Here is an 18488-nt window from a genome sequence, read left to right as displayed (position 1 = left end):
TTCAGAAAAGAACTTTGAACCAAAGTAACCACAGAGAATATGTTGCATTTGCTCAGGTGTCCAAAAAAGGAACTATCTAAAAATTGCAAAAATATCTCTTTCCTGTTCAGGTTATCAATACTAGCTCCATGGTGCTGGCCTTTTATTTTATCATACATTTCTTAACATTTAGTCCCATTATTCAGTATTCACTTCTCATCAGATAGTCCTGTTGCAGCAGAAATTAAATATGGACTATGTGAGAGTTACTGATATGCTGAGATCTTCATATGAAAACTGAAAAGTTAATTAAACATTTTATGCTAATGACATCCAAAGGCATCTAGACTGTTGACTGCTTTGCTGACTTTGTGTGCAAAACATGAAAAAACTTTCAGGAGATTATTACAACCCACTTACACCATCACATAATTCCAAAAACAAGACTTTTGCTGACCTGGTTAGATTGGTGACCTAAATTATTTTGATTGATATCCTCCCTATGCATCTGAAGGATGATTTCTGAGTCCATACATTTAATCAGCACAAAATGTGTGAAGTGTGGATTTCCCGTTGCCATACCAGGAGGTTTGAAGGAATGATGGTAAGATTTCCTTTTGGAAATCTATAAATTCTCAGTGCCTTTACATAAAGAATGAAGGAGACTCCACCCCTCCCCCATTAGCAGTGACACACAGAGTGACCAACAGTCAAGTTGCAAATACAGCACAGGGACACTTCCTTGTAACTGACATAGTCCTGGGAGATGTGGAAAGAGAGAGAACAGTGTGCTCCTCTTAAATAAAGATGAACATTTTTGTCTCTTTGCTCAACAAAAAAGCCTGCACTGAGCAGGCTTATGTTAGGCTGGGCAAATGAAGGAAACAGTTCCTGTTTTAAGTTTTGTAGTTTGATTTTTAAATCTATGTGCAAAGGTCACATGAGATGCTTTGAAAGGCTAATACAACACTGCACAGGTTTCTGGGCATTGAGTTCGTGGGTCTTGCTCGGGGAACCCAGGAACTGTCATTTTTATTAAGTAGTATCTTGAGTATTGCTGATACGGGTGGTCTGAGAACCATACTTAGAAACATGTTAGGTATGGATGTTCTTTGCTTTTTGATTTTTAATTATAGTAAAAATACATATAAGCTCACCTTTTTAACCATTTTAAATTGCACACTGTACAAAGCTGTTTGGTATATTCACAGTTGTGTAGCCATCACTACTATTTAGTTCTAGAACATTTTCATCACCCCAAAAGGAAACCCAGTACCCATTAAGCAGTCACTCTCCATTTCCCAGCCCCTGGATACTACTCTGCTTTCTGCCTCTATGGATTTGCCTATTCTGCATACTTTTATAAACAGGGTCATACATATTTGGCTTCTTTCATTTATCATGAGGTTTTCAAAGTTCATCCATGTTGTAACATGTGTCAGTATTTCATTCCTTTTAATGGATGAATAAAATGTGACATGTCTATACCACATAATGCTTACCCATTCATCTGTTGGTGGACACTTTTATAGTCTTGGTTGTGATTGGTGACATGAAATTCATTTGTTTATTGATGAATTCTGAGGTGTGTGGCAGCTGAGATTAATGTGGTATGCCCACATGACAGGGGAAACTGGCTGGCCTGGCTGGAGTGGGGCTTGCTTTGGGGACTAGATGGACAGAGTGGTCAGGCAGGGCCAGAGAGGGGAGACTATCAGTCAGGAAGAGGAATTTAGACTGGCTGTGAAATGAGGAGAGGGAGAACAACAGCATTAGGTGACTCGAATCTGGCAATTTTAATGAATCCACATTCATTGCGAGTTAGTGTGATGTGACTGCCTAATAGCCATTGTCATTTTGGGTGCCATCAATAGAAGTTTGGTGTCTCAGTGAGGGATCTGTTTCCTTCCTCCTTTCTAAGCTGCCAGGTCCCACCCAGTATGAGCTGACAGTTATTGAGCCACTTACACCCCCCTAATTTTCTAACTTTTAACTTTTTGAGTATTAATTTAATATCTCTACAGGAGACACAAACTGCAGACAGAACAAGCAGTGAGTTTCTATCAGGGAAAGAGTCTACTAAAGGCTGAATGACCTTCAACCAGGTGCTGTTTAGATATGGGTTGAACTAAGTGGCTTTCCAATCCTGAGAAACACCAATGACACAGTCACCACTGAGGAGAGGAAAAACTGAGTCAGACATTTGGTTTTGATCCGAATGACCTAGAAAAAAAATTACATTTCTTGTCCACTGTCAAAAAGAGATGTTGGTCAAGGAAGCTGACTTGAAAAAAAGTGATGGTTGGAAACCCTGACCATTGGATGTTAGCAAAATGTCATAGGCGGAACGTGACTGTATGTCTATTGAACTCTCAATCTGAGAGTCCAGTCTTGTGTCTGACTGGATTTACCCCTCACTCCTGTCTACTCAGTGTTGTTCAGGTCCTGCACTTCTCCCAGCTATACTCAGAATCATTTTCCACTGTCATGGACTTGCTTGTCCACGATCCTTCCCTGCTCCTTGCTTCTCTCCAAGTGCTCCTGGAGGGTCTTTCCTTCTTCTGCTCACCCTGGTCCCTGCTTTCCTACTCTGCAAGTCTGTTCTCCCTCACCCCCTGTTATAGTTGTATACATACTTGCTTTACTTTGCCTGCAATTATTTTCTTAATTTGTTAAGACATTTCAGGACAGAACTCACAGCTTACTTATCTTTGTACCATTGTCCCTCCTCCCACCTAGGACCACCACCCTATGAACAAGCCACACCCCTGCTTCTGTATAATTTACAGAGAAAACCAATCAACTTCAAGAGGTGTCAAGTCAGTACACAGTTGCTGATTGAGAGAGTGAGTTCTCTAAGAAGGACATGGTGGGAGAGAAGGCAGGAGTCTAAACACTGAGCCTTATAGAAAGGAAGAATGGGAGCCAGTAATGGAAGAGAAAAGGGGGGAATGAAGAGGGGGGAGGCTAACACAGAAAAGAGGCAGAGAGTGATGGTGCAGCTGATGGGTGGGGATAGAATATCCAGAGAAACAGAGCCAGTAGAGGGAAAAGGTAGTGAGAGAGAGTATGGGAAATTTTAAGGAATTGTCTCATACTTGGTCATTTTCTCTTTCTGGTATGGTTGGCCAATCCAAAATCTGCAGGGTTGGCCATCAGGCTGGATATCCAGGGAAGAGTTTATGTTGCAGCTCGAGTCCAAAGGCCATCTACTACCACAACTTCCTCCTCCTCCCCCTCCTCTTCCTCCTCCTCCTCTTCTTCCTCCTCCTTCTCCTCCTCTTCCTTCTCTTCCTTAAAGACATGGTTGGGTTAGATACAGAGGTCCATCTTTTTTTTTTTTTTTAAATAAATCTTTATTCAGATTATTACAATTGTTTCTCCTTTTTCCCCCCATAGCTCCCCTCCACCCAGTTCCCACCCCACCTTCTGCCCTTACCTCCCCCCCACTGTCCTCATCCATAGGTGTATGATTTTTGTCCAGTCTCTTCATGAACCCCCCATTACCCCTTTCCCCCTGAGAATTATCAGTGCACTCCCTTTCTATGCCCCTGATTCTATTATATTCACCAGATTATTCTGTTCCTCAGGTTTTTAATTCACTTGATTTTTAGGTTCACTTGTTGATAGATATGTATTTGTTGTTCATAATTTTTCTCTTTACTTTTTTCTTCTTCCTCTTTTTAAGAATACCTTTCAGCATTTCATATAATACTGGTTTGGTGGTGATGAACTCCTTCAGCTTTTTCTTATCTGTGAAGCTCTTTATCTGACCTTCAATTCTGAATGATAGCTTTGCTGGGTAGAGTAATCTTGGTTGTAGGTTCTTGCTATTCATCACTTTGAAAATTTCTTGCCATTCCCATCTGGCCTGCATAGTTTCTGTTGAGAAATCAGCTGACAGTCGTATGGGTGCTCCCTTGTAGGTAACTAACTGTTTTTCTCTTGCTGCTTTTAATATTCTCTCTTTGTCTTTTGCTCTTGGCATTTTAATTATGATGTGTCTTGGTGTGGTCCTCTTTGGATTCCTTTTGTTTGGGGTTCTGTGCACTTCCTGGACTTGTAAGTCTATTTCTTTCACCAGGTGGGGGAAGTTTTCGGTCATTATTTCTTCAAATAGGTTTTCAGTATCTTGCTCTCTCTCTTCTTCTGGCACCCCCATAATTCTGATGTTGGTACGCTTGAAGTTGTCCCAGAGTCTTCTTACACTATCTTCAACTTTTTGGATTTTTTTTTTGCTTTTTGCTTTTCCAGTTGAGTGTTTTTTGCTTCTTTGTATTTCAATTCTTTGACTTGATTTTTGTGTTCCTCTAGTCTGTTTTTGGGTCTCTGTATAATATTTTTTATTTCAGTCAGTGTATGTTTAATTTATAGTTGGTCCTTTTTCATATCTTCGAGGGTCTCGTTATATTTATCGGCCTTTTCTAGGATATTCTTGAAAAGCCTTATAACCGTGGTTTTGAATTCTATATCCAGTCATTTGTTTTCCTCCATTTCTTTCGTTTGTGATCTGATTCTTTGATGCCGCATTTTCACTGCTTCCCTGAGTTGGTAAGGTAGATTTGTGTGCTAGGTTTCCAATATGGCCCAGTGGGTCTGCCTCCCCAGGTAACCTGAGGTGGACACTCTTGGTGCACCCCTTTGTGGACTGTGTGTACAGCCTTGTTGTAATTAAGTCTTGATTGTTGTTGGTATCACTGGGAAGAATTGACCTCCAGGCTAGTTGGCTGTAAGGATCAGCTGTGTCTATGCTGGGAGAAGTTCGGTGCTGGAGATAGCCTTATAGGATTAGACTTGCCAAATTGCAATAGCCTCTGTGCTCAGCTTGGTTGGGGTGGAGTCTCAGTCTTGGCTTCCCCTCAGCCTTGCCCTTGTGTGCACGTGCGCGCCTTCAGACCTCTGCCTTCCCCGGCTCCCGAGTCTTTGCCCGAGAGTCCAGACTCCCCCCACAAGAGCGTGGGTCCCCAGGGGCTCGCCTGGAACTGGGGTCCAGTGCAGTCAGAACTGGGGCTCAGTGCAGTCAGGAGCTTCTGACTCCCTTCCACTAGGGAAAGCCTGTGGCAACCTCCGCAGCCTTTGTGCGCACTGGCACGTGCGCGCCTTCAGACTTCTGCCTTCCCCAGCTCCACGCGTGCGCCTTCAGACTTCTGCCTTCTCCAGCTCCTGAGTCTCCGCCCGAGAGTCCAGACTCCCCCCACAAGAGCGTGGGTCCCCAGGGGCTTGCCCGGAATTGGGGTTCAGTGCAGTCAGAACTGGGGTTCATTGCGGTCGGGGGCTTCCTTCCCCCTTCTGCCAGAGAAAGTCAGCCAGGCTCTCAGCTGCCCTTCCTCTCTGCGCGCACAAAGACCCTTTGCCGTACCTCCAATTCTTTGTGAGCTTTTCTCTTTCCTTCTAGTTGTAGAATTTTCACTCAGCCAGCTTTCCTGTGGTTCTGGATGGTATCCGTTCTGTCTTTTAGTTGTAGTTTTGAAATTGTTGTGCAAGGCAGAAGTTTAGGTGTTTACCTATGCCGCCATCTTGGTTTCTCCCTCCAGAGGTTCCTCTTTTTTATTTTTTTTTAAATATATCTTTATTGACTTCAGAGATGAAGGGAGAGGGAAAGAGAGATAGAAACATCAATGATGAGATAAAATCATTGATTGGCAGCCTCCTGCACATCCCGTACTGGGGATCGAGCCTACAGCCCTGACCAGGAATCGAATCATGACCTCTTGGTTCATAGGTCAATGCTCAACCACTGAGCCATGCTGGCAGGCACTCCCTCCTTCTTGAGGAACATCAGTTGTTTCTCGTAAGGCCTTCAACTGATTGGATGAGGCCCACCCACATTATGGAAAATAATATGCTTTATTCAGTCTACTGTTTTTTTTGTGTGTGTGTGTGTGTGTTTTATATTGCTTTATTGATTTCAGAGATGAAGGAAGAGGGAGAGAGAGATAGAAACATCAATGAGAGAGAATCATTGATTGGTTGCCTCCTGCATTCCCCCTACTAGGGATCGAGTCCACAACCTAGGCATGTGCCCTTGGCCAGAATTGAACCTGGGACCCTTCAGTCCCCAGGCCTACGCTCTATGCACTGGGCCCAACTGGCTAGGGCTCAGTCTACTGTTTTAACTCATAACCACATGTTAAAAATATCTTCACAGCAACAACTAGACTTGTGGTTGGCCAAACATCTAGGCACCAGCCCAATCCAGCCAAGTTGACACATAAAATTAACCATGACTGGTGGGTTCATTCTGCTTTCTAGCTGATGATTCCTGCCACATGCAAAGCTTTGGGGCCATCACAGTGCAAGGTCACTTTTCCTTTAAGAGGCTTTTGGTGGAGCTGAGGAGCCAGTCAGTCCACAGCAAGTGCAGTTCCTATTTGTACCATGAAAGGGTGGCCAGAGCAAAAAGTACCACAATTGGGCCAAGGACACAAGAACAAAGCAGGGGTTTCTGAATAAAGAAGAGACTTGTTAAGATCCTAATTTTGTGATATGCAACTAAAAAGGAACTGCTACAAAATGTTAACAATCACATTTTTTTAAAATGAGTTTTAAGTTATTTTACAAGCAATTTCAATTCCCCTCAATGAATATGTGATACATTTATTATAAGAAAGATAGAAATAAAAAAATAAACTAAAAGAGACTGAGGATATTCAAGGTATTGACCTGCTTGCTCCTTTTTAAAAAAATAACAAAGACCGTACTGGAGACATTGTTCTGTGAGTGCACCTTCTGGAAAAGAAGAAATCACCCACCGATAAGGTCTAAAATTAACTAAAATGCATCTTTGTAGAGCAATGGACTGTATTTCATTTTATTGTTTACTTTTTTCCTTGACCCTTCTACAAATTGTAAGTTTCATGATATGATAGTTTCAGCATAAGTGTTTTACCAACAAAATTTTTTTTAGTTGAGGGCAGAGAGAAAGGAGTTAAGGAATTTAGCATAGTATATTAGAGAATGTAACATGAGTAAACTAACATGAATTGTGATAGTAAATTAAAAATATATGGCGTTTTTAAGTCTACTCCCAACTCTCCCTATTAGTTTCCAGGTGAATGTTTCCAATCACTTACTTTCTACCTCTCTTGACAATGACCAAGATCAGGGTCCTTCCCTAGGAAAGGCACTTAACTTGAGACTTCCTTTAAACTGTTCGAAGCGTGTTTCTTCCACACAGGTTCAGTTCATTTGGGAACAGCAGTACTTGGCTCTGGGGTCCCTAACTCAGCTTGCATTAAACACACTTTCGGCGGATTTTGTGTATTGTTTCAGAGACAGCATTGTGAGTGCTGGGTGAGATTAGAGAAAATGAAGGGAAGAAAGGCCCCACCTCGAGAGAGAGGGAAGAGCTGGGTGACTAGGGGGTTCCAGATCCCTCTGCTTTCCTGCTTCCTTAAATCCTTTCTGAAAAGCTCCAGCATCAGGAATGCCTTCTCTCTCTCTGCTTCCTGGACAGATCCAACCATACTTCAAGGATAATAATAATTTTCTTTTTTATTGAGATACTAGAGGCCCGGTGCATGAAATTCGTGCACTGGTGGTGGTGGGGGGGGTGTCTCTCAGCTCAGCCTGCACCCTCTCCAATCTGGGACCCCTTGGGGGTGTCTGACTGCCAGTGGGATAGGGCTTAAACTGGCTTTTGGACATCCCTCTCAAAATCCGGGACTGCTGGCTCCCAACCACTCACCTGCCTGCCAGCCTGATCACCCCTTAACCCAGTGGTTGGCAAACTCATTAGTCAACAGAGCAACAAACCGTGGCTCGCGAGTCGCATGTGGCTCGCGAGCTGCAGTTTGCCGACCACTGCGCTAACCACTCCCCTGCCAGCTTGATTGATGTCTATCTGCTCCCCTGCTGGCCTGGTTGCCCCCAACTGCCCTCCCCTGCCAACTCAGTCACCCCTAACTGTCCTCCCCTATTGGCCCAGTTGCCCATAACTGCCCTCCCTTGCTGGCATGGTCGCCCCCAACTACCCTCCCCTGCAGGCCTGGTCGCCCCCAACTTCCTTCCCCTGCAGGCCTTGTTCCCCCCAACTGCTCTCCCTCCCCTGTGACCTGGTCACCCCCAACTGCCCTTCCCTGCTGGCCCGGTCGCCCCGGCTGCCCTCCCCTGCTGGCCTGGTTGCCCCCAAATGCCCTACCTGCAGGCCCGGTTGCCCCCAACTTCCCTCCCTCCCCAACTGCCCTCCATGCTGGTCTGGTCCCCCCCAACTGCCTTCCCCTGCTGGCCTGGTCGTCCCCAGCTGCCCTCCCCTGCTGGCCTGATCGCCTACAACTGCCCTCCCCTGCTGGCCATCTTGTGACCACATGGGGGCGGCCATCTTGTGGGAGGGTGCTATGGTCAATTTGCATATTACCTCTTTATTATATAGGATAATTGACATCTAACAATATATTAGTTCAGGTGTACAACATAATGATTTGATATTTGCATATGTTGTGAAATGATCATCACATTAAGTCTAGATAACATTTATCACCACACATAGTTATAAATATTTTTTCCTGCAATGAGAATTTTCAAGATTTACTTTTTTTTTATTTAATAAATCTTTATTGTTCAGATTATTACAATTGTTCCTCTTTTTTCTCCCCATAGCTCCCCTCCGCCCGGTTCCCACCCCACCCTCTGCCCATACCCCCTCCCCCCCGCCACTGTCCTCATCCATAGGTGTACGATTTTTGTCCAGTCTCTTCCCGCACCCCCCACACTACTTTCCCCCGAGAATTGTCAGTCCACTCCCTTTCTATGCCCCTGATTCTATTATATTCACCAGTTTATTCTGTTCATCAGATTTTTTATTCACTTGATTTTCAGATTCACTTGTTGATAGGTATGTATTTGTTGTTCACAATTTTTATCTTTACCTTTTTCTTCTTCTTCCTCTTCTTAAAGAATACCTTTCAGCATTTCATATAATACTGGTTTGGTGGTGATGAACTCCTTTAGCTTTTTCTTATCTGTGAAGCACTTTATCTGACCTTCAATCCTGAATGATAGCTTTGCTGGGTAGAGTAATCTTGGTTGTAGGTTCTTGCTATCCATCACTTTGAATATTTCTTGCCACTCCCGTCTGGCCTGCATAGTTTCTGTTGAGAAATCAGCTGACAGTCGTATGGGTACTCCCTTGTAGGTAACTAACTGTTTTTCTCTTGCTGCTTTTAATATTCTCTTTGTCTTTTGCTCTTGGCATTTTAATTATGATGTGTCTTGGTGTGGTCCTCTTTGGATTCCTTTTGTTTGGGGTTCTGTGTGCTTTCTGGACTTGTAAGTCTATTTCTTTCATCAGGTGGGGGAAGTTTTCTGTCATTATTTCTTCAAATAGATTTTCAGTATCTTACTCTCTCTCTTCTTCTGGCACCCCCATAATTTGGATGTTGGTATGCTTGAAGTTATCCCAGAGGCTCCTTACACTATCTTCATATTTTTTTATTCTTTTTTCTTTTTGCTTTTCTGGTTGGGTGTTTTTTGCTTCTTTGTATTTCAAATCTTTGACTTGATACTTGTGATCCTCTAGTCTGCTGTTGGATCTCTGTATATTATTTTTTATTTCAGTCAGTGTATGCTTAATTTCTAGTTGGTCCTTTTTCATATCCTTGAGGGTCTTGCTAAATTTATCGGCCTTTTCTAGAAAATTCTTGAAAAACCTTAGAACGGTGGTTTTGAACTCTATATCCAGTCATTTGCTTTCCTCCATTTCTTTCATTTGTGACCTGTTTCTTTGTCTCTGCATTTTAGCTGCTTCCCTGAGTTGATAGAGTGGCTCTGTGTGGTAGGTGTCCTATAGGGCCCAGTGGCTCTGCCTCCCCAGTAACCTGAGGTGGACACTCTTGGTGCACCCCTTTGTGGGCCGTGTGCACAGTCTTGTTGTAGTTAAGCCTTGATTGCTGATGGTATCACTGGGAGGAATTGACCTCCAGGCCAATTGGCTGTGAGGATCAGCTGTGTCTATGCTGGGAGAACTTCTGTGCTGGAGACACCCTTATGAGGCAAGACTTGCAAAAGCCTCTGTGCTCAGCTTGGATGAGGCAAAGTCTCTGGGCAGAGCAGACAGCAATGGCTTCCCATCAGCCCTGCCCTAAGAGGCCCCTGGTTTTCAGTGTCTCGTGGTAATCACTGCAAGCACCTCTGAGAGAAAGCCGCCCTCGAGTTTCCCCTGTTGCCAGACAGTCCAGTTTCTCCCGTACGAGTCTGGGTCCCCAGAGTCTCGCCGGGAACTGGAGTTCAGAGCTGTCGGGAGCTTTTGTCTCCCTCCCGCTTGAGAAAGCTAGCCACGTACTCAGTTGCCCACCCTCTCCACGTGCACGCCTCCGTACCTCTGCCTTCCACAGTTCTTCTGAGTCTCAGTGTGCTTTTCTCTTTCCTGACAGTCCAGTTTCACCCCGTATGAATCTGGGTCCCCAGAGTCTCACCCGGAACTGAAGTTCAGAGCAGTTGGGAGCTTTTGTCTCCCTCCTGCTTGAGAAAGCCAGCTGCGTACTCATTTGCCAGCCCTCTCCACAGGCCTGGTTGCCCCCAACTTAAACTGGCAGTTGGACATCCCTGGATGTCTCCTTACCTCTGCCTTCTGTAGCTCCTCTGAGTCTCAGTGTGCTTTTCTCTTTCCTTCTAGTTGTAGAATTTCCACTTAGCCAGCCTTCCTATGGTTCTGGATGATGTCCGTTCTGTCTTTTAGTTGTAGTTTTGAAATTGTTGTGTGAGGCAGCAGTTTAGGTGTTTACCTATGCCGCCATCTTGGTTTCCCCCAAGATTTACTTTCTTAGCAACTTTCATGTATGCAATACAGTATTGTTAGCTATAGTCAACTGGCTGTATATTACATCCCAGGACTTACTTATTTTATAACTGGAAATTTGTACCTTTTAACCTACTTCACCTCTTTCACCCCCCTCCCAAAATAATGTTCTCACCATCCTATATAATAAAGAGGTAATATGCAAATTGACTGTCACACCCTCACAATGATGGTTGCCTATGACCAGGCCAGCAGGGGGGTTAATGAGGATGACCAAATGACTGAACAGCAGGCTGCGTGGGGTGACAAGGCCGACAGCGGGGTTAGTGAGGGGTGACCAAATGATTGAGCAGCAGGCTGCATCGGGCGACCAGGCCAGCAGGGGGGGGCAGTAAGAGGCAACCAGGCCAGGGCGGGGGGGGGGCAGTTGGGGATGATTAGGCTGGCACACAGAGGCAGTGAGGTGCTATCAAGTCAGAAGGGTGGGAGTCAGTTAGGGGTGACCAGGCAGGCAGATGAGTGATTAGGAGCCAGCAGTCCAGAATTGTGAGAGGGATGTCTGATTGGTTTAGGCCCAGCCTAAACCAGCAGTTGGACATCCCCCAAGGGGTCCTGGATTGGAGAGGGTGCAGGCTGGGCTGAGGGGACTCCCCCCCCCCCCCCCGCCCCGCCGTGCACAAATTTTGTGCACCCGGCCTCTAGTCTATACTAATAAAAGGGTAATATGCTAATTAGACCTGATAGACCAGACGTCCTTTCAGACGTCCTTCAGGACAAAGCTGCAGCAGCTGCGAGGGCCAAGAAGGGCCGGCAGCTGCTGTGGCTGTGGGGGCCAGCAGTGGCAGCAGCTTTGGGGTGATGGGGGCAGTGCCTTCCCCTGATCAGCCCAGTTTCCTCTTGTAGAGGGAGGCCAGACTGTGGCTTAGCTGTCAGTGGGACATCCCCCGAGGGCTCCTGGACTCTGAGAGGGGGCAGGCCAGGCTGAGGGACCCCCCCGCAGTACACGAATTTTCGTGCACTGGGCCTCTAGTTTATTAATAAATACCATGAGTCGGGCATTATCTCTACCCTTCAACAGTCCCACAAGGGCAGGGAATACTGTTCTCATTTTATAGGGAGGCAGTTGTGACTTTGAGGCCTCTCAGCTGGTCGGTGCCAGAGGTAAAATTCAGACTGAGCTTTCTTCAATTCCTTATAGGCTAAGGCTACCCTCTTGAATGCTCCCTCCTGGAAGCCAACTCCTCACCTCCTCTCTGCTCTTCCTGTGTGGCTGTGGCATAACCTGCTAGATGGTTGCCAGTGTTCCGAGTGCTCTCTGCCATCCTATCTGTGATATTCCTAATGACAACCGTGGCCCCAGCTTCTACTTGTTGACCAGTCTTGGATGGGTTAAGTTGCCACCTTCAAGAGGCAAAGATGAGGACTGCCAGTTAAGATGGAGGCATAGGTAAACGCAGTACTTGCCACCTCCCACAACTACATTAAAATTTACAACTAAAATACAGAACAACTATCATTCAGAACCACCTAAACTCTAGCTCAGTGGTCGGCAAACTCATTAGTCAACAGAGCCAAATATCAACAGTACAATGACTGAAATTTCTTTTGAGAGCCAAATTTTTTAAACTTAAACTTCTAACGCCACTTCTTCAAAATAGACTCGCCCAGGCCATGGTATTTTGTGGAAGAGCCACACTCAAGAGGCCAAAGAGCCACATGTGGCTCGCGAGCCGCAGTTTGCCAACCACGGCTCTAGCTGAACAGAAGTCCTACAACTAGGAGGGGCAGAAATGCAGGGTGGAAATGCAGAACAGGTTGGTCCCTCACCCACGTGTGGCAGTTTAAAATCAGGAGGGATATATTGGCTGTGGAGGTTTCCCTGAGGAGCGAGGGGTCTCTGCCTCACACCAGGCCTCCAAGCCCAGGGTTCAAGTACCGAGAAGAGAAATTACCTCAAATTCTGGCTCTAAAAATCAGTGGGAATTGTGGCTGAGTGACACAGAGGCTTTGGAAGTTCCATCAAGTTCCACTTAAAGGGCCCACATACGGACTTACTTAGACTCCCTCTGAAATCCAGTGCTGGGGCAGCAGCTTGAAAGAAACCTGGAACATTTAGGGAGGAGCTATTTTTCTTAGAATCATGGTGAGAGCTGGATGGGGCAGCTTTCTCCCAATTAAAAGTGCTGGCAAAGGCTAGTGTTCCTGTTCTGAGCCTTCCCTGCCATAGAACTGACAGGCTGTGCCATATCTAAATCTCCATCAATCTGAGTCACACTTTTTGCCCTACCCCGATGATTCCCTGAGACCCTGCCCCTCCCTACTTGCAGGTTCATCCAAGCAATTTCCAGTGCCTTTTCCATACAACTGACCTCTCTTGCTTCATGCTTTGGACTTTCCTAAGATCTCTCAAACAAGCAGCAGCTGGCATCAGCATGTCCCATACCTCTCAATAAGTGGTCCCAAGCCTGGCAGTAGCAACAGCCTGCCCTGGTTCACAGCTTGCCCACTCCTGGGCACCTCCAAGCTCAACACAAATAGCAGCCATCTGAAAATCGCTTTGTAACTCACGCTGGGTGGCCCTGGGCAGGGCACAAGCAGAGACTGACTTTGTACCTTCTGGGAGACCCCAGAGCCAGTGCACCTGGGGATCAGCTTCAATTACTCCAGATTACAACCCTACCACCTCCACAAGTGACACACTCAAGGGAAAGACTCGGTGAGCACCAAAGCCCCACTGAAGCAAATCTTGCTCCATAGGGTTGGCTCCTGCCCAGCAGCTCTTCCACTGTAGTTGCAGCTGGTTCTCGCAACCAATTGGCCTGGGGGTCAATCCCTCCCAGTGACACCAACATAAACCAAGGCTCAACTACAATAGTAAAGTGCACACAACCCACACAGAGGCACACCCAGGTTTCCCAGCTCAGGTGACTGAGAAGGCTGAGCCACTGGGCCCTACAGAACACCTACTACACAAGGCTACTCTACCAAGTCTGGGAGACATAGCAGATCTACCTAATACACAGAAACAAACACAGGGAAACAGCCAAAATGCAGAGACAAAGAAACATATCACAAATGAAATAACAGAAGAAATCTCCAGGAAAAGAAATAAGTTAAATGAAAGCAAGCAAACTACCAGATAGAGTTCAAAGCAATGTTTATAAGGATGCTCAAAGAACTTAAGGAAAATTTCAAGGAACTTAGTGGAACATCAACAACATAAAAAAAGGACCAGTCAGAAATGAAGCATACACTAACTGAAATAAAGAATAATTTACAGGGGATCAAAAGCAGAGTGGGAAATGTAGAGAATCAAATAAAAGATTTGAGATATAAGGAAGCAAAGAACACACAATCAGAACAGAAAAAAAAATCCAAAAATATAAAGATAGTGTAAGAAGCCCTTTGGGACAACTTCAAGCATACCAACATTTGCATCATGGAAGGAGAACAGAAGGAGAAGAGAGGGAGCAAGACATTAAAAACTTATTTAAAAAAAGAATGACAGAAATAAGTAGGCATACAAGTCCAGGAAGCCCAGAGAGTCCCAAATAAGAGAAAATCAGAGTCCCACACCAAGACACATTATAATTAAAATGCCAAAGGTTAAAGACAAGGGGAGAATTTTAAAAGCAGCAAGAGAAAAGCAGTTAGTTACCTACAAGGGAGCACCCATATGACTGTCAGCTGATTTCTCAGCAGAAACTTTGTAGGACAGAAGGGAGTGGCAAGAAATATTCAAAGTGATGAATAGCAAGGACTTACAACCAAGATTATTCTACACAGCAAAGCTACCATTTAGAATTCAAGGTCAGATAAAGAGCTTTCCAGACAAGGAAAAGCTAATCACCACCAAAGGAGTATTACAAGAAATGTTAAAGTTTTTTTTTTGTTGTTTTTTTTTTGTTTTTTTTTTAAGAAGAAGGGGAAAAAGGTAAAAAATATAAGCAATAAAATGGCAATCAATGCATATCTATTAACAATTGAATCTAAAAATAAATGAACAAGAAATCTAAAGAACAAAATGAACTGATGAATAAAATAGAACCAAAGGCATGGAAACATGGAACAGACTGACCAATCTCAGGGGGAAGGGAGGAGGGGGAGGGAAGAGATTAACCAAAGAACTTATATGCGTATATGCATAACCCATGGACACAGATAATAGGATGGTGAAGGCCTGGGGTGGGGCGGGAACTGGGTGGAGGATGGTTATGGGAGGAAAAAGGAGAGGACATCTATAACACTCTCAACAATAAAGGTGTGCTTTGTTTTTACAAAAAGGCAAAAATGAAATGTGATGACAGGTGAAAGTCCTAACCTATCAGCAGGTGTTCATGGAAGCCCCTTTCTCACTTTTCTTCTCTTTCTACTCGATTGTTTTCTCTTCCTCCTTAGTTTTCTCCTGGGGAAAGTGGGGGTGTTTTAAGCCTTTTGCAAAATTGCTGGGATCTGAAATGAGACCATGTGTCCAAAAGGCATGGCACAGTGTCTGGAATATAATTAGGTCTCAGTCTTTGCCCCACTCCATTATTTTTTTATATACATATATTTTTATTGATTTCAGAGAGGAATGCAGAGGGAGAAAGAGATGGAAACATCAATGATGATAGAGAATCATTGATCAGCTGCTTCCTGCACGCCCCACAGTAGGATTGAGCCAGCAACCCGGACATATGCCCTGACTGGGAATCGAAGTGTGACCTCCTGGTTCATAGGTCAATGCTCAACCACTGAGTCACACCAGCCGGGTGCCCCACTGCATTCTGATACAACATTCCTCACTCACTCAATAAAAAAAAGTCAGCAGGTAACAATACATGTTTGTGTCACCTTCCCATAACTAGCCCTGTTCTCTTTAGTCTCACTAGACTGTAATTTGATGATGCTGCCCCGATGTGAGTTTGGGGAGGCAATGTCCAATCCCAGCTGATGGGGCTGTTTGAGGTTTGGTGGCACCTTTGTTTCTGGCTCCCTGTTCTATCAGCCTGTGCTAGGCCCCTGGAACAGGCTTTCTGGCTGCTCCAGCTGCCTGCTCTCTGTGTGCCCAGGCTGCAGCATGAAGACAGTATTGACAGACTTTGCAACGTCCCCAAGATCACATGAGAGATCAGCCAAGGAGAAGCTGGGAAACCTTTGGAAGCAGTCAGGAGTCTAAGCCTTAACTGCATCTCTCTCATTTTAAGGATTTAGGTGGTTTAATAGTCTGGAGAACATTTCCTGTCACAGTTATTCCTGCCCAACTCATCCTGCTTTGCTACTATTTAGTTACTTCTACTACTTGGATAAAGCAATTCCATTTGAGAAGTGACCCAAGAAAAGGATAGAGCAGTTTTTAGGGGCAGCTCCTGTGGGAAAGTCAGGTATTAAGTTGTTTGGGTCTTTGTTCTGTCACTTAATTTATTTTGAAATATTATAAACTAGAGGCCCAATGCATGAAGATTTGTGCAAGAATAGGTCTTCCTCCCCCTGGCTGCCAGCACCAGCTTCCCTCTAGCACCCGGGACCCGGGCCTTCGCTCTGGCTGCTGCCTTCTGCCTTTGCTCCGGCCCTGCTGCCCTCCTGTAGCTCCCTCCACCCCCACCCCTCCCCCCATAGCAGGTGTCCCACCCTGTCCCAGCTGCTCCATGCCTGCGCGCACATGCTGCCTGGAGGCTTGGAGTGTCCCAGCCCGGCCGCCGCCATCTTTGTCACGTCAATTTGCACATTCCCTCATTATTGGCTGTGGGCGCCACCATCTTTGTCACTGAGTGATGGTCAATTTGCATATTCCATCTTTATTAGATAGGATTATTAGAAACTAGGGGCTTGATGCACGAAATTCATGCAAGAGTAGGCTTTCCTTCCCCAGGCTGCCGGCACTGGCTTCCCTCCAACACCTGGGACCTGGGTTTCCCTCCAGCTGCTGGCAGACATCCCAGACCCAGGCCTCCATCGCAGCCCGGCTTTGTCCAGAAGGTTGTCTGGAAGGATGTCTGGCCTAATTAGCATATTATGCTTTTATTATTATAGCTAGCCCTCATCTCCTAATGTAAATATATAGAAAAGTCTTATCAATTTAGCCTAATTCTTCCTCTTTCTTTCCATCTATTCTGAGTTAGTCAAAAGTTTCTAAAACATTAATGAAGAGTTACAGTCATTGCTTTCAAATCTATTAGTCAAATCTATTGACAAATTTGACTAAACAAACATGTATTGCCTAATAGAAATCCTTAGGAAATTGATACAAACATTTCTGTAATGATTGTTCTTATATTAATAGGTGCTTCTAAAAGATTTTAAAAGTTTGTTCTCTAGTTTGATACTTCCCCCATATAGAAGCTCTACATTCTTATAATCTGCTTAGCAATTTTTTTCTTTGTAAGTAGTGAAAAATTACAATTTTAATCTATTTGGAATATATATCAGTTAAAGTGTTTTGAGTTTGTGTACAGCAGAACTAATGGGGTTTTACTCCATAGTCTTGTCTTCCTATCAGTATTGGATGACATTGTTTTTGCATTCTATTATAGTCTAATAGAGGCCCGGTGCACAAAATTCATGCATGGTGTGGTGGGGAGGGTCCCCTCAGCCCAGCCTGCACCCTCTCCAATTGGGAACCCTTGGGAGATGTCTGACTGCCGGTTTAGGCCCAATACCCAGGATCGGGCCTAAACCGGCAGTCAGACGTCCCTCTCACAATACTGGACTGCTGGCTCCTGACTTCTCACCTGCCAGCCTGATTGCCCCTAACTGCCCCGCTGCCAGCCTGATCACCCCTAACCACTTCTGCCTGCTGGCCTGATCGCCCTTAACTGCCCTCCTGCCAGCCTGATCACCCCTAACTTCCTCTGCCTGCTGGTCTGATTGCCCCTAACTGCCCCTCTTCCCCCGTGCTGGCCTGACCACCCCTAACTAGCCCCTGCCAGCCTGATTACCCCTAACCGCCTCTGCCTGCTGGCCTGATTGCCCCTTACTGCCCCCCTCCCCCCCTCCCACTGGCCTGGTTGCCCCACGCAGCCTGCTGTTCAGTCTTTTGGTCATCCCTCACTAACCCCCCTGCCAGCCTGGTCGCCCCACGCAGCCTGTTCGGTCATCTGTCTGGTTGTTTCAGTTGTGACGGCCTCTGGCTTTTTATATATATGGATGGTATATGTTCTTCCACTTATGCCACATACTGAGAGGTAACTATTTCTGTGTGTGGATTTAGGCAGCATGGATCTGCCTGTGCAATCCAGACTCTGAGTTCCTCCTGTTCTTGTATCTAGGCAGCAGCTCATTTCTTTCCTCTCAGATCCAATGACTTGATATTAGAACATCACAGACAAATACAGACTCATGTGCTGTTGCACACTCTTTCTCTTTCTGGTACAGTTGGAAGAGTAAGATAAAGGAAAACTGGAAAAGGTTTAATATTGGATAGCTAGTTTTCCACAGTCCATTAGGTTGGTTGGTTTTATGAAAATTGGTGACCTCAATGTAGGGTTGATTCTCTTCCTTCATAAAGATTCCCCCTTCTTCTGTTTATTCCTTCCCTACTAATCCCACACACAGTCTCTAGAAATACTGGTAGGAGGTTTCACCAGGGCAAGTCTCCTAGGGTTCCAGAGGAGGCTGGATATTTAGGTGTGGGAGACAGGTTGGGGAGAGTACTTTGCCAAGTAGTCCTTCATAAATGATCATTGAATGTATGAAATGCTTAAAAGGTTCAATGGCATTCTTTGGGGACTTCTGGTTTCTGGTTCAATATGTAAAGATCTTGGAAGTCATCACTGTTGTTCTGTCAACAAGAAAA

This window comes from Plecotus auritus (assembly GCF_963455305.1).
Source record: "Plecotus auritus genome assembly, chromosome: 3".
Classification (NCBI taxonomy): domain Eukaryota; kingdom Metazoa; phylum Chordata; class Mammalia; order Chiroptera; family Vespertilionidae; genus Plecotus; species Plecotus auritus.
The sequence above is the reverse complement of the archived record's forward strand: the minus strand, read 5'-3'. Positions refer to the sequence as shown.